We start from the raw sequence: 17,446 nt of genomic DNA, 5'->3' as shown, positions 1-17,446 counted from the left end.
CTCTCTCCCTCTCTCTCCCTCTCTCTCCCTCTCACTCCCTCTCACTCCTCTCCCTCAAGAGAAAGAGAGAAAGAGAAAGAGGAAAAGAGAAAGAGCAGGAGAAGAGAGAGAAAGAGAAAAGAAAAGAGAAAGAGAAAAGAGGAGAAGCAAAGAGAAGACAGAGAAAGAGAAAGAAGAAAGAGAGAGAAAAGAAGGAGAGAAAGAGAGAGAAAGAGAGAAAAAGAAGAAGAAAAACAGAGAGAGACCGCCCACAGTCCAATCTATCCTACTCTCCCTCTCTCTCCCCCTCTTCCCTCTCTCTCCCCGCCCCTGCCCCATCCCTGCTCTTGCATGCTCTGCTAGCACCGCGCATCTCTCTCTCTCTCGGTCCTCTCTCTCTAAAAAAAAAAAAAAAAAAAAAAAAAAAAAAAAAAAGAGTTTAACTTACGGAGCCACCCAGGTGCCCCAAATAGCATCTTTTAAACTTTTATTTTCTGTTTATTGCTGATATGTAGAAGTTCATTTAATTTTTGCCTATTGTCTTGGTAACCAGCAACCTTGCTTTAATTCTGATAATTTATCTCAACTAGATTGATTTTCTATAAGCATATGGCTTATGAGTGATAAAGTAATATCATCTTTACCAGTCCTAATACTTTTTGGGTTTTTTTTTTTTTTTAACCTTGTTGCAGTGACTATAACTGCCAGTACAGTGTTGAATAGATTGGTTATAGTGGGAATTCTTGGGTTGCTCGTAATTTTAGAAGTAGAGAGAGAATGAGTACTTGACAATTTTTCCTTTCTCTGATCAAGGGAGTTCCTTTCTATTACTGGTTTGTTTTTGTTTAAAGCATGAATAGATACTGAGTTTTGTCAAAAGCTTTTTCTGCATCTATTTAGGTAATCATTTTAACTTTTCAGCAGTTTTTTTTTAAAGTGGGGAGTTATTTTAATTCCCTTAATTATTAAACCAACCTTGTATTCCTGGACTAAATCCAATTTAACTGTGAGTTGTTATTATTTTTTATGTGAATCATTTAAACCAATTTTTCGTTTAGTATTTTTGCACCTATGTACACGAATGAGATAGGTCTGAAACTTTCCTTTCTTATAATTTTCTTGTTGGATTTTGTACCAAGGTAACACCCATCTTCATAAAAATTAATTGGGAAGTGCTTTTTCTTTTACCACTATTTTAAGAATTTGTGTAAGAAGGGTATTAAAGCTTCTTTAAATATTTGGTAGAAAGTCACTGAGGAAGCTTTCTAGGCCTGGAGTTTTCTCTGGAGAAGTTGTAAATAATGACTTCAGTTTCTATAATGTCATAGTACTCTTTAGAGTTTCAGTTTTCATATCAGTTTTGGTAAATTGTATTTTCTAGTATTGCCTACATTTTATTTAAAATTTCAAATGTGTATGCATAAAATTGTAAATAGTATTCCCTTGTGATCTTTCTGTGTTTAATATCTATAATGATGTCTTCTTTTCATTCCAGATAGTTACTGTGTCCTGTCTCTTTTTTTCTTGATCCCTCTTACTAGGTTATTCATCTTCTCGTGGAGCCAACTTTTAGCATTCATCCTTTCTCTTTAATGTTTGTTTTCTGTTTGATTGATTTCTATTCTGATTTTTGTTTCTTTTTTTGACTTTCTTTGGGCTTAATTTGCTGTTCTTTTTCTAGATTTCTGTGACAAATGCTTAGTTCTTGGATTTTTACCCCTCCTCCCCACCTCCCAGGTGTTTGAGGTTTTACCTAAGCATGGGTTTGGCTTTTGTTCTCTGATTTTTTTTTTTTTTTTTTTTTTGCCTTCTCTCCAAAATTGAGATGAAATTCACATAACGTACAATTAACCATTTTATTTATTTTTTATTTTTAAGTTTTTAAAAAAGTTTATTTTTGAGAGAGAGAGACAGATCGCAAGCAGGGGAGGGTCAGAGAGAGAGGGAGACACAGAATCTGATGCAGTCTCTAGGCTCTGAGCTGTCAGCACAGAGCCTGATGCTGGGCTGGAACTCATTAGCATTGAGATCATGACCTGAGCCGAAATCAGATGCTTAACCACAGAGCCAGTCGGCTGCCCCCAAAATTAACCATTTTAATTTACTCCCCCAGGTTTTGATATATGTTATGTATGTATGTGTATGTATTTCATTCAGCTGAAAACATTCTACAGTTTCCATCATTTCTCTTGATCCTTGGATTATTCAGAAATACAGTTGATCCTTGAACTATGTAGGGGTTTGGGGAACCAACCCCTGATACAGTTGAAAATCTGCCTATAACTTTTGACTCCCCAGAAACTTAATTACTGATAGCTTACTGTTGGCTGGAAGCCTTACCAATAACGTAAATAGTTGATTAGCACATATTTTGTAGAAGTATTATATACTTTAAGTGGCTTTTTCTGGTTTCTGACCTAGCTCTACTGTAGTCAGAACTAAATTTGTAAGATTTCAGTTCTTTAAAATTTGAGACTTGCTTTATGACCTATGGTCTTGGTAAATATTCCTTGTATAGGAGCTCCCAAAATTTTGGAGGCTATAGTTGTTAGATGCGGTAAAATATGTGTATCAGTTAAGTCAAATTTGTTTCTTTTTAAAATTATCATTACTTGTTTTGATTGCTTGCTCTTATTAAGGACAGGTTTATTTTATTTTTAAAAACATTTTTTTAAAGCTTTATTTACTTTGAGAGAGAGTGAGCATTTATTTATTTTGAGAGAGAGGCTCTGTGCTTGTGCCCAGCCTGACTCTGGGCTTGATCATGACCTGAGCTGAAATGAAGAGTCAGATTCTTAACCAACTGAGCCACCCAGGCACCCCCAGAACAGGTTTAAAGTGAGTGTAAAGGTTTAAAATGTCCCAAAATGATTGTAGATTTGTCTCTCTGTATAGTTTGTCATTTTTTGTATTATGTATTTATATATTTTTTTGTTACAGATGTTTACAAATTAAGGATTTTTTTTTTTATGTCCCTGGTGAATCATATCTTTTATCATCATGAAATATTTCTCTTTATCTCGTTTTTTTTTTTTTAATGTTTATTTATTTTTGAGACAGAAAGAGACAGAGCATGCACGGGGGATGGTCAGAGAGAGAGGGAGACACAGAATCCGAAGCAGGCTCCAGGCTCTGAGCTGTCAGCACAAAGCCCGACGCGGGGCTCGAACTCACGGACCGTGAGATCATGACCTGAGCCGAAGTCGGACGCTTAACCGACTGAGCCACCCAGGCGCCCCTCTCTTTATCTCTTGTAATGTGTTTTGCCTAGTGTATTTTATGTAGTGTATTTTATCCAGTGTTAAGACAGATAACACTAGCTTTCAGTTACTGAATGTTTGAATGGTAAATCTTTTTCCATGCTTTTACTTTCAACTTATTTATATTTTAGCTGTCTCTTGTAAGTAGCATACATTCTTTAAAAAATAACTAGTTTGATTTGACCATGTTTGTTTTAATTGTAATGTTGGGTAAGTTTACATTTAATATACTTACTGATATATTTGGGTTTAAATTGATATATTTAATTCTGTTTATTCCTTGTTTGTTTGAACTTTTTTTTGGATTATTATTTTTAATTTCAGACAGTTCCCCACAGGTGGCTTAATGGTTATATCCTAATTTTTTTTATTTTTTTCTTAAAAAAATTTTTTTTTACATTTATTTATTTTTGAGAGACAGAGTGAGACAAAGTGAGAGTGGGGGAGGGGCAGAGAGAGAGGGAGACACAGAATCCGAAACAGGCTCCAGGATCTGAGCTGTCAGCACAGAGCCCGACGTGGGGCTTGAACCCACAGACTGTGAGATCATGACCTGAGCCAAAGTCAGATGCTCAACTGACTGAGCCACCCAGGCGCCCCATCCTAATTTTTTTTTTTAGTGGCTATCCCAGAAATTAAAATATACCTCCTTGGGGCACCTGGGTGGCTCAGTCAGTTAAGTGTCCAACTTTGGTTCAGGTCGTGAACTCACCGTTTGTGGGTTCAAGCCCCCCTCATTGGGGCTCTGTACTGGCAGTATGGAGCCTGCTTGGGATTCTCTCTCCCTCTCTCTCTGCTCCCCGCCCCCCCCTCCCCCCCCCCGCCCCCCCTCCCCCCCCCCCGCCCCTTGGCTTGTACTCTCTCAAAAATTAAAATAAACTTAACATATATACATACCTCCTTGAGTTAGTAAAGTGCAGTGTAAGTATTTTTTCCTTTTCCTGGTCAATGCAACAACTTTGGAAAAATGAATTGTACGTTTCCCTCTTCTGAATTATATACTATTATTACTGCATAGTTTGGTTCTACATGTATTTTAGCCATCCATAAGATATTAGTGTTTTATATAGTGATGTTGCATTTACTTTTTTTTTTTTTAGGCTGAGTTGATTTTCTGTTTGCCTGAAGAATGCTCTTTAGTGTTTACTCTATTTGGGACTATCTGGTGTGGAATTCTCTGTTACTGCTTATCCCATAAGTCTTTTCCCCATCTTTATTCTTGAAAAGTTTTTGTTTTGACAGGACATCAAATCTAGATAGGTAGTTCTTTTCATTCATTCAGCTCATTGTGTGTTATCCAGTCAGACCTGATTTCCATTGTTTTGTTCTAAAGTCAGCTATCAGTCTTATTGTTGCTCCTTTGATGGTAATCTAGTTTGCAGCTTCTGGTTGCTTTCCAGGTTTTGGGGGGACCGGGCGGTATTTTTGGCTTTAGGCAGTTTTACCATGATGTGTCTAGGTATGCTTTTCTTTTCATCTACTTGGTGTGTGTAGGACTTCTTAGATCTGTGACTTGTGGCTGTACTATCCAGTGCGCCACTACCTATATGTGGTTATTTATTTATTTTTTTTTTTTAAACTTTTTTTTTTTTTTAACGTTTATTTATTTTTGAGACAGAGAGAGACACAGCATGAGCAGGGAAGGGGCAGAGAGAGAGAGGGAGACACAGAATCTGAAACAGGCTCCAGGCTCTGAGCTGTCAGCACAGAGCCCGACACGGGGCTGGAACTCACGGACTGCGAGATCATGACCTGAGCCGAAGTTGGCCGCTTAACCGACTGAGCCACCCAGGCGCCCCTATATGTGGCTATTTAAATGATAAATGATCATTTAAGAAGTTAGAAATTAAGTTCCTCTCTTTTCAAGTACTCAGTAGCTATATGTAGTTATTGGCTGCCTTACTGGCAGATGGAAAACCTTTTCTGATGAGGTTTGGGGGTGTTGGTGGGGTGGGAGTGTAGAGATGACCTGTCTTTGGTGCAAAAAGGTAATTTACTAAAGCATGGGGACAGGAGCCTGGGCAAAAAGAGCTGCACTGGGTTTGTGAAGAGTGACTGCTTATATACTGTGGATTTGGGGGAGATAAAGTCAAGAGGAAATTTCTTTTTTTTTTTTTTCAATATATGAAATTTATTGTCAAATTGGTTTCTATACAACACCCAGTGCTCATCCCAAAAGGTGCCCTCCTCAATACCCATCACCCACCCTCCCCTCCCTCCCACCCCCCAAGAGGAAATTTCTTGAAAGGATTTCCATATGCTAAAGAGGATTTAACAGATTACTGGAGGCCTAGCTAATAAGGTTGTTTTTCCCTCTAGCAAAGCATTATAATTAAGATAGTAGAGAGTTCTTGGAGATGAGGCCATTGATAGATATGTGTAAACTGATGGAACTTCTATCAGTTTAACCAATTGTTTTCTGTCCTTTCCCTTGTTCTTGGGCAGCCAGGAGTACCCGAGGAATATCACACATATCCCATTTTTAGTGGGGGAGGGGAGTGGTTTGTGGGGTGTCAGCTTGCCTTATGCTCCCTCATCACATCACTGCAGAATATTTTGTTGGACAGCATGGTTGAGGGCTTTTATAAGTTTTGGGAAATTTTTAGCCCATACCATTTCAAATAGTTCTTCTGCCCTGTCATCTTCTCTCCTTCTGGAACTGTAGTTATACATGTATTAGATTTTCTTACTGTGTGCCTTATATTTCTTATGCCTTTTTCTGTATTTCATCTTTTTATTCCTAATGTACATTTTAAAAGGTATATTTTTCTGGGGTGCCTGAGTGGCTTAGTTGAGCGTCCGACTTCGGCTCAGGTCATGATCTCACGGTTTGTGGGTTCGAGCCCTGTGTCGGGCTGTGTGCTGACAGCTTGGAGCCTGAAGCCTGTTTCAGATTCTGTGTTTCCCTCTCTCTCTGCTCCTCCCCCACTTTCACTCTGTGTCTCTCTCTCTCAAGAATAAATAAGCATTAAAAAAAAAATAAAAGGTATATTTTTTTGAGATACCTTCTAGCTCATTAATTCTCTAAGCTATGTTTAATATGTGTCAAACTCATCTGCTGAGTTCTTAACTTAGGTCCTTTTACTGTTCTAGAAATCAGTTTGGTTCTCATTTTAGTTTCAGGTTCTCTGTCAAAGTTCTCAGTCTTACTTTTCAGTGTAATTATTTGGAAGTCTGTGTCTGGTAACTTTATTATCTAGATCCCTTTGAGTCTTGTTCCATGTTTTATTTGCTTTTCAGTCATGTGTTATTTTCTTGGGTTTCTTTTTTGTTGTTTTATTTTTTAATTGCATTCGGGACATTTTTAATGAAAAACCATAGAGATAATTTGGGGCCTAGAATAATGGCAGTCTTCTATGACAGAGGATTTACATTAATTTTGGCAGAAATACAGGGGCACTGTAAAATCTCAGATTCTCTTGATCTACTTTTAAGGATTGAGATTAGAAGCTCGGCTTTAATCCTATTCACTCTTGCTCCAAGATTGGGATCCCAGTGCAGTGTTTGGGGGAGGCTCTGGATTTCATCTTTTTTTTTTTTTTTTTTTTTGCCTGGCTGGCCCAGTGATATTGCCAAAGTTTTGCTTAGCATCTCAGCTTCTAAGTCACTAATTCTAGAATCAGCAGATGCTTCTACAGGTAGGGGAAGCTTGGTATATCAGACTCCACTCTCTGGAGTTTCTTTTCTTGAACTTTGGCCCCATGATTCTTCATTACCTGATATCTCTTAGTGGACTTAAAAAAAAAAAAAAAAAAAAAAAGAATTAGTCCAACTTTTCAAGTTTCCTGAGCCAGAAGATTGGTCTGATTTACCTAATCACCATTACTAGAAGTAGAAACTTCTTGTTTGCTCTTATTTATTTTTTTTAAGTGTATTTATTTTAAGAGAGAGTGTTTGCCATGTGAGTGGGTGAGGGGCAGAGAGAAGGAGAGAAGAGAATCCCAAGCAGGCTCCCTTGGGAGCCTGCTTCCCTTACTTTTCACATTCAGTCTACTACCAAGTCCTGTTTTTTTTTTTTCATCTCCTGGGTACCTTTCTGATCTGTGACACTAGTTCAGTCTAGTGCCTCTTACCTGGATCACTATAGTGGACTCCTAACTGGTGTCCGTGAATCCACCCTGGAATCTCTAATTAGGAAGAAACATAGAAACTGTAATACTTTCCAAGTGACAGTATTTAATATTCTACCTGACTAAAGTAATTTTTTTATTATGTTGATTTTCTTATTGAGTTATGTGAAACTGTAGTTCTTTGGCTTTCTAAATAAGGTGTCTTCATGTTACTGACTGTCTGTTATATGCCAGGAGGAGTATTGCATTTGTCTTCATGCCAGTAGGTTACATGGTTGTTTTCATTTTATGAATGAGGAAACTGAGGCTGAGAATTACTAAAGCAGTAGAGCTGAAATACTGATTTGGTTGTCTTTTAGACCAGGTTTCTTAAGTTTGAAATTTTGGGGATGCCTGAGAATATCCATTTATTCATTCAAGAAATATTTATGCCCTATGTGGTAGGGCATTCTTTTAGGCACCTTGATATTTTAGTAAACAAACTCCCCCAAGTTCCTATTTTTTGGAACTTATCTTCTAGTAAGAGGAGATATGCCAGCTCGTTGATAAAGCTGCAGACTCAGAATGACTGTTTGCCAGGGAGTTTCAGAACTACGGTGTTTCCCTGTCTTGGCAGGGGAAGGGAGATTTGTGAAATTTAACTTTACTTGGGGTTCTCCATAACTTCAAATGGCGGGGTAGTCTCTAGTTTTTACTTAGGGCTATGAACATGGTGTCAGCCTGTTTTAGAGTAGTCAAGTAGGCTGAAGGGGCTTCACATACTATGTCAGGTGTCCCCAAGGCCACTTCTATTTCAGAGATTAGTTAGAAAGGCTAGTGGGCTCAGCATATAGTTGTACTCATCTTTGATGTGCATTATAATAACATAGTGAAGATACATAGCTGGATCTTAAGGGAAAATACATAGGCAGGAGTAGAGGAATCCATATGGAGGCTTCCTTAAGTTCTCTCCCTCACTAGAGGGGGCACGCAGAGTACACACTCTTCCCCCATGAGAGTGCAGCAACAAGTGTGCAGTGTGCCTATCTGGGGAAGTTCACTAGAGACTCCACTTTCAAGGTTTTTATTGGGGATACCTTCTTCCTACCATATACCAACCACATTGTTTCCATGACCAGTTCAGGCACTGGTCAGGCACATAATTCCTATCAATTATGGAAAGGTGGGAATTTCTTTGCAGCAGGCCTTTCTAAAGATCGCATCCTTATGCTTGGTTAACTCATTTCTACAGTTACCTTTTGACTCTGGATGGAGATTGCTGAGGTGGATCTGGGAGAGATAAATGAATACTTACATAGTAGTTTTCCTACTACGCCTTGGGAGTCATTGTTTCAAGGAAATAATTCTAATCCAAACAAAGCATTTTAGGTAGAAGGATGTTTGTTGCAGCACTGTTTTCAATAGCAAGAAATTAGAAAACGCTTGAATCACCAGTGGTAGAGAAATAATTAAATATATTACTGTACATCCATTTAATGGAATGTTAGGTAGTCATGAAATAATGTTCATGAAAACATGTCATAATGTGGAAAATTGCTTTTGTAAGAACAGCAGATACAAAATAGTAATTAGTGTAGAATCTTGACAGTGATGGCTACCAGATTCTGCTTTTAGTTCTGAAATTTGTGAAGAGAAGATAAATTCCTTCATAGGAATGCACGAAAATATAAAAAATTGTTAATTTTTTGTTATGGAAACATCTTTTAATTTATTGAAGTAGGATGAATATTGCAATGAACCTTAACATACCCATCACACAGTTTGACAATCATCAGTTTTAATACAAAAGTTTAAGTTGCTTGTAGGAAATTTAAATAAATTTCATTAAAACATGTATACTGCATAGGGTAGTAACATTAATATGCAGTAAAATTAAATACGTAAATTTATAATTTATCTGAAGCTTTTTTATGGCAAAGAACTGCCACTGCCATTTTCATTATTAATGTTATTAATTGGGTTTATTTGGGGGAAAGATTTTTCAAAAACAAAATAGTTTTTTGGTGGTCGGGGGTGGGGGTTGGGATAACTCTGTGATTTTCTAGATATATGACTATAGATAAGGAAAATCAAACCCAAACTGAGAATTGAATGGGTGGAGGCTATAGAAGTGTCTCATTTAGCAGCACTTCAAAAATGATAATTTTATTATATCATTACTTTTAGGGTCTTTTGCAAATGGTTGATATTATGAACGTGGAAACATTTTTGAATGCCAGGGGCTACTATGAAGTATAATGTTAGTTGTTGGATAAAAAGTATATAGAAAAAAGACTGGGAGAAAATAAACATGAATGGTGTTGACTTTGGTTATCTTTGGGTAGTAGGATTATGGGTGGAATTTTAGGCTCCAATTTATTTACATTTTTGTGTTTTTCTTTATTGTTGGTAATTTGGGGTTCGTGACCAGTGGTAAAAAAGGAAAGGAGTGAAATTGCTTCTTGTCCTTATTTTATAAAGATAATGTCCTTTTTTTTCATAAGGCAGATAGCTTGATATTGGGAAATGTTAAGTCAGAAAATTGGTATAATAGAAAGAAAACTTGGTATAAGTCAGAGGTTTTAAATGTATAGATTTGCTGGAACATTATGGTGTAAAATTTGAGGGCCAAAGCTTCAGATAAATTATAAACTTATATATTTATTTAATTTCATTGCATATTAATGCTACCTTGTAAGCCTTATACTTAATAAGGCTTTGCATGTATCACTCTGTTTTGGCAGCTTTGAGATAATACACAAGTAAAAGATGTATGAGAATGATGTGACCCATAGTTTCTTTGAATCACTGAAAACTGAAAAATGGCAGTCATAATCATTTGTAAAGATACGAGGGGATTGATTATACTTTAGGCCATTCAGGTCATCGAGTACATAGATTGAACCGTATGAACCCATTTTGTAGATTAAAAATGTTTTGATACTGCTGCATATGGTTCAGTCTGTCAAAAATTATAATTTCTCATCCTTCGTTAAAACTGATTTTCTTAGTTTACATATTTATCTGGAATTGCAGGTTGGTGTTTCTATTAAGGTTGCAGGTAATAGGAAATATTACTAAAATTTAAAAATTTTGTTTGTTGGGTGGTTTGGTCTTTGGAAATGTGTCTTTCTAGAGACACGTTATGATCTTAATGGGTTTATACACACATTTATGTATCTGGCACCTAAACTGTTGGCATACTCTGGAGTTGTATAGCAATTTAGAGTTGGGAATGATGGCTAAGTGTGTTTTTATTTTCATTGAGCAGGATAATTTATGTTAAACATGTCTGTGTGGGCATTGAGAGCAGGTAGGGTTCCTAGGCAGAGTGGTTTGTTTTGTTGGGAATCTTTTGGGTTTATTAATTTAAAGACTTTAGTATTTTTTTTTTCTTTATTTGAAAACTTAGGCTAGAGAAATTGAAAGTGAGTAAATTAGAATACTCCACTGTTTGTTAATATTCTTCTGTTGCTTTCTCTTCTCACATGACTTAACTTGGTGTGTGGTTTTGGGCAAGTTGCTTACTTTTCTAGGACTCAGTTATAGTTAAGTAAAAATTGTGGAGGCTATATATTCCAGGAACCTGCTACAAGGCTTACAAGTATCATCTCATTTAATTTGCATAAGAATTCTATGAAGTAGGCTGTGTTATTACCAGGATTTTAGGACAGAGCTGGGATTTGAACTCAGTCTGATTAAACCCATGTTCTTAACCCTAAAGCTGTATTGCTACAATACATTTCCACAGAAATCCATTTTAGGAGTCTTGTTGAGGATATAGAGATGATGTTGGTAAAATAATACTTATGTTGAAATCACTGTGTAAACATTAAGATATTTTATCCTTATTTATTATAATACATTGTTTTAAGAAGTTTTTTTTAATGGGTAGGTAGTGCTCAACCTGGACTTCTTATGTAGAGTGAATGCAACTTCCTTCCTTGTCAGAGATTTATTTCCCTGATGCACATGGACCATATGAAGTAACTTTCAGTAGCCCTTCTTTCACTCTGCCTTGTTGGGATAGAACAGACCAAAAAGGAGTAGTGTGGGGCAGTAAATCATCACTGTCCTTTTGAAGGTATATCAAAATGGTTACCTCTGAGGAGTGGGATTTTGGGAGACGGGGAGTATTGGGCCTTTCAGTTTTAGTTTTCTGTATCATTTCATCCAGCATGTATTACATTAATAATGGGAAAAGGCATGAAACTAAAAAAGATTCTTAAGTAATTAGTACTTAGGTTGGGGATAGGATACCAGTTTACTTTGTGGTAGTAAGAAGAAAGTGAACTAGGTCAAGTCTCAGCCAAATGCCTATTTTGGAGATTTCTCAGAAAACATTCCTTTTTACATGAGCAAGCACATGCGTTCTGTCTCTTTCTCTCCCCCCTCTTCCTTTCCCTTTCTATCTCTCTCTCTCTCACACACACACACACCACACACCACACATACCATACTCTTACTGCTCTTTTGGGATAGGGGTGCTTAGCTGAGTAGGTTTAAGTTCTAACAGAAGGTAATATGACTTATCTCTCAGCGTCTCAATGTTATCTTTAAAATGAGAACTATATGTTAAAATAGAGAAATAGCCTAATATAAAAATACATTTATGTGTCTGTGTATATATACACACATTTATATGTATATGCGTGTGTGTACATGAGAGAGATTGGTTTTAAAAACAGCAAGTAATTATAAACATGAAGGTAGAAGAATAGGAGTTATATTACTTTGACATTAACAGAAGAAATTTAGGCACTGAAGTACATGTCGTTTTACATACCAGAAATTCTAACCTCAGGGAGAAAGCTAGAAGGGAGCGTGTGTGTGTGTGTGTGTGTGTGTGTGTGTGTAAAATAGGTCAATCTTCAGTAAGCAGTTGTATTGTAGCATACACATATGCTCACACTTTATTGAATACTTACTAAGTGACAGATTTAGTTTAAAACTCTGCATATACACTTGTTTTACTCTAACAACTAACAGTTACATTTATTATCCATTTTACATATAAAAAAAGTTAAAACATGGTTAAAGAACTTGGCCATATTTATACAACCTGTCTGTGTGTTCATTTTTGTTGGGGAAAAAAAAGCTGTCAGACATTATTTTTTAAAAATCTTTATTGATTTATTTTGAGAGAGTGCGCGTGCGTGCACATGCAAGTGGGGGAGGAGCAGAGAGAGAAGGAGAGAGAGAATCCAAAGCAGCCTCTGCGCTATCAGAGTAGAGAGGCTCGAAGTCACAAAACATGAGATCATGACCTGAGCCGAAATCGAGAGTCAGATGCTTAACCGACTGAGCTACCCAGCCTCCCTGTTTTTTTAATTTGTAAGAGTAAAATTGAAATTAAATTATTACTCGTTTTCTAAGGTCGTGATAGGATAGAGAAGCAAAAACTAGAACTCTCTGCTTTACCCCTGATGTAATCTATATTTCCTTTTCTGAATAATTTGGTCTCAGTATGTCTGAATTCTTTGCTGTAAAGGTTACAACAAAACTGTTTAAAATGACTAAGTATCTTAAAGATAAGCTGAGGTATTAATCTGACTTGGAGTGTGATTCTAGATCAGACTTGTCTTCTCTTTAACCACAGGCTTGTATAATTAAATGTGTGCTCTAGATTGAGGAACTTGACTTTCTATGCTTACTCTTTAAGTCATTCTACATGAAATATTTGGTGTGAGTATATTTATGTATATGTGTACAGTACATATGTATTTGTGTAGGTAGATGGATAAATGTATATGGCTCAGAAATAGTTTCATGAAACAGAATAAAATACAAAAACAGACCCATGGTTATGTGAGAATATGATAGATGACCAGAAAAATATTTCAAATCACTGGGAGAGGTTGCATTTCTGAGAAGTTGTGTAACATTTTCTTCTGGAAAAAATTCTAGTGATAGACAATTAAACTCTAAATGGATTAAAATTTCAAATGCTAATATTTAAAATCATTAGAAAAAATGTGGGAGATGTTTTTTATTAGATTCATGGGGGGAAAAGGTTATGAGTGAAATTGGGCAACTTTTATGATAGCTATTTAACATGTTGATTTAACTACCAAAAAATTAGGATATTTAGTTTTATTTATTTGTTTATTTGATTTTTTTAAATGTTTATTTGTTTTTGAGAGGGAGAGAGAGACAGAGCTTGAGAGGGAGAGAGAGAGAGACAGAGCCTGAGTGTGGGGGACAGGAGGGAGCAGAGAGAGAGGGGGACACGGAATCTGAAGCAGTCTCTAGGCTCTGAGCTGTCAGCACAGAGCCCGACATGGGGCTCAAACTCACAAACCACGAGATCATGACCTGAGCCAAAGTCAGTCGCTTAACCAGTGGAGCCATGCAGGTGCCCCAGGATATTTGGTTTTAAATTGGAAATCAAGCCATGGAATAAATGTTGAAATGCGATATACTCAACAAAAATTATAGCTATGTTCACTAAATATGTGATAGAAAATACTGTATATGAAAATAGATACATTCTATCAACCATGTTAAAATGGTATTTAGGGGCACCTGGGTGGTTGGTAAGAGTCTGACTTTTGATTTGGGCTCAGTCACGATCTCAGTGTTCCTGAGTTAAAGCCTTGCATCGGGCTCTGCGTTGACAGTGTGGAGCCTGCTTGGGATGCTGTCTCCCCTTCTTTATTCCTCCCCTGCACATACATGTACGCACGCTTGCACTCTCTCAGAAAGAAAGAAATAAACATTAAAAAAAAAATAAAACGGATGTTTAAAGACAAGAGTTGGAGGTAATTCTGGAGTGTTGAACAGTGTAGATTTCTTAAATTCTTTTTGTGTCCTGAATTTTCAAATGCATTAAAAAACTAATGAAAAGGAATGATTTAAATGGAATATTTTATCTTGTGAAAATAATTTCTAACTTTATCATAGTGTTTCTGTTTTTAATCAGAGTTCTTTGCCTTATCAGGCATAATGTGAAAAGTATTAATAGAACAAAGACCTTAACTGTTCTGTATAAATCAGCTTATCAGATGAAATATAAAAAGTAACAATTAAAATCTGGAATGAATTAAAATATTTTCAGACTTCAGGAAGTTTTAAATTTAAAAATGTGAGGCAATGGCTCAGTAGCAGCTGAATCTATTAGGAAGGTCTAAGTGAACAAACTCATTTCCTTTACTTTTTAGTAACTAGTATTAACCTTTTGAAAACATGCTTTCTAGATACCGTGATTTTGTTTTGACTATCTGCCAAGGAAGATGAAGTCTTAAGGTAATTAAAAATGATACAATGAAAGGTAGATTCCTTGTTATAAAAAAGGTGATAGAATTATAAAGTAATGCTGACTAACCAGAACTAATACTGTGTCCAAATACATCCTTTTTTTTAGACTGGTCACCTTGGGAGACTATAGTTTTATAAAAAGTAAAATTGAGTGAGTGAGTGTGTGTGTGTGTGTGTGTGTGTGTGTGTGTGTGTGTGTGTGTGTGCGTGTGTGTGTGTGTGTGTGAGAGAGAGAGAGAGAGGGAGAGAGAAATGTTTATTAGAAGGGGCCATGACAAACTGTAAAATTGTGGCTTTCATTTATGTTTCCCTAAAATTTTTCTTTATAGAATGGGATGTGATTTCTAATTCAGGTAGTGATATCTTGTTATGTTTTTTATGTGAAATTTTGGGTTTATAATAAATTTTATTGAGTAGTAAGAATGGTAGCATAATTATGAGTCATGTGGTTCTATTTAGAGACAGGTATTCTTTAAGGATGGTATGGTCTTTATAGTGGCTTTTGTTTCTTTTTCAAAAGTATAAACATTTATCATATAATAAAGAGTTTAATGGATTATAGTGAAATTACATATTCTTCAGAAAATCGCACCTCTTGTAATTAGGACCAAATTTTTGGATAAGTGTCAAGTGATAGTTTGAGTCCATAAAAGATTAAAATCTTTGAAATGTACTTGCTATAACAAGTCTGCAAACTGCCTATTTTTGCATGGTTAAAAAAATTGAAAGAATAATACTTTGTGACATGTGAAATTCAAATTTTAGTGTCCATAAATAAAGTTTTATTGGAACACAGCTGTTTTTGCATTTTAATGGCAGAGCTGAGTAGTTGTGACAGAGACCCTGTATGGCATTCTCAGCGCTTCATACAGCTCTTGGTGCACTACAAATTTCAGTGATGCAGTTATAACTTGATGGTGTTTTGAGTGCCATGTGTATTGCCAGCCTGCGATATTTCTTTTATTTTTTTTATACCAGTGCATATCTATCATGTCAAAACAAGAAAAGAAAGAAAAATGGACTATGAGTGGCATACTTTTAAGGCACAGTGGAGTGTGTATTATTTTGTTGAATCAGAGAGCAAAACATTTTTTTTTATTATGCAGTGACACTGTAGCTGTTAGAGAAGAATATATGTTGACATTATTAGACTAAGCATACACCACACTTCTCAACTCTCCATTTTCTCTCTTTATTTCTATATTTCTTTTTTTTCAACCCTCAATTTTCTTAAAGTAACAGTCAATTTAAAATGGAATATCTTATCACAGCATAATTTCTTCATAAAAATAAAAATTGAAAATGAGACTGCCACCAAAATAAGTTTCCAAGTGGTTCATTTGTTAGCCAAGCAAGGAAAGCCATTTACTGATGGTGAGTTAATTAAATTGTGTTTGATTGTAGCAAAGAAATGTGTCCGGGGGGGGGGGGGGGGGGGGGCGGACAAAAACTTATTTTAGACCATAGATTTTTTTGGGCAAGAACACTTGATTTAAGAATTGACATTTGAAGTAACATTAATAGTGTATTAAAAAAACAAGGCAAGTGGGGCGCCTGGGTGGCTCATTTGGTTAAGTGTCCAACTTCAGCTCAGGTCATGAACTCATGGTTTGTGGGTTCAAGCCCCGCATCGGGCTCTGTGCTGACAGCTCAGAACCTGGAGCCTGCTTCAGATTCTGTGTCTTTTTCCCGCTCATGCTCTCTCTCGCTCGCTCTCTCTCTCTCTCTCTCTCTCTCTCTCTCTCAAAAATAAACATTAAAAAAAGACAACAACAACAAGGCAAGTAATTTATAATGGTTTTCCTTGGCTCTTAATGAGTGAACAGATGTTATTGAGACTATTCAGTTGTTGTTTATTCAAGGTGTCAATGCCTGATTTGAAGTGGCAGAACAGTTAACCTCTGTGAATAGTCTGTGGAGAGCAACTACAGACGAGAATATTTTGAAGTTGAGAAAACACTTAAGTACAATCTGAAGTGGAATCTGCTAAGATGTGCTACAACGTGGTAAAAATATGTGTGGAACAGAAAAAGGCTTAGTTGGACAACTTTACAAGGCTTGTACAAATGTGAGAGGTTCAAAGCTATGGTTATTTGTTGTGTTATTTATCAGTAGGTACTTTGCAGAAAATAATTTGAATTCATTCTGTGTTCTTGAATCAGTTTGTCAGTGGTGAACTTCATTTGCTCTCATGGATTTAACTAGCATCAGCTGCCTGAATTTTTGTTAGACATAGAGAAGCTGAATATCTTGACTGGCTTATTAGCAGTGGTAAATTTTTTTGCAATTTTTTGAGTTTAGGACTGAGATTGAAATTTTTCTGAATGAAGCAGATGGCCTTTAACCACTAGTCAAGTACTGATTGGCTTTGAAATTAGCTTTTTCTGGAGATTTGGAAATATTTTTAAATAAATCAGACCTAAAATTATGAGGCAAAATAGTGCTTTCATGTGAAATATAGCTGTAGTAAAGTCATTTCAGTGGGAACTGATGTTTGAAATCACAAGTAACATCAAGCTGCTTTATACATTTCTTATACTGTCAAAGTGAGATCTTCATTCCCATATGAATTTGCATGAATATATTTTTCATCATAAAATACAGCTCCAGCAGCATTTTTCAGACATTGATGCAAGTGCAAAGAAAGTTTCCATATCTCAAAATCCACTTAATTGTGCATTTGAGGAACTTCTACCTAACCTTCAATTGGAAATGATTAATCTGTAGTGTAATAACACATTGAAAGGTAAATATCAAAGGAAGAATCCAAGAGACTTCTGTAGCTGCCTTCAAAGTAATGAATATACTCAATTAAAATCATATGCTTGTGGGTTGATTTCAGTATTTAGCACTACCTATGCGTCAAAACAACAACAACAATAACAATAAAACAGTTCAAAG

At 36.1% G+C, this 17,446-nt stretch overlaps 1 protein-coding gene across 2 annotated transcripts in view; it reads left to right on the top strand.

The window, feature by feature from the left end:
- Window positions 1-17,446, top strand: part of TLK1 (tousled like kinase 1) — a 147,657-nt gene that overhangs the window by 20,281 nt on the left and 109,930 nt on the right. The window contains exon 1 of one of the 2 annotated variants that reach the window (XM_030323584.1): window positions 14,511-14,533. The exons of the other annotated variant lie outside the window; for it this stretch is intronic. The gene's annotated coding sequence lies outside the window, so the exon portion shown is untranslated. Of the gene's footprint in view, window positions 1-14,510; window positions 14,534-17,446 lie in introns of those variants that run through there. 2 annotated transcript variants of the gene reach the window in all.

This window comes from Lynx canadensis, chromosome C1, assembly GCF_007474595.2.
Source record: "Lynx canadensis isolate LIC74 chromosome C1, mLynCan4.pri.v2, whole genome shotgun sequence".
Classification (NCBI taxonomy): domain Eukaryota; kingdom Metazoa; phylum Chordata; class Mammalia; order Carnivora; family Felidae; genus Lynx; species Lynx canadensis.
The sequence above is the reverse complement of the archived record's forward strand: the minus strand, read 5'-3'. Positions and strand labels throughout refer to the sequence as shown.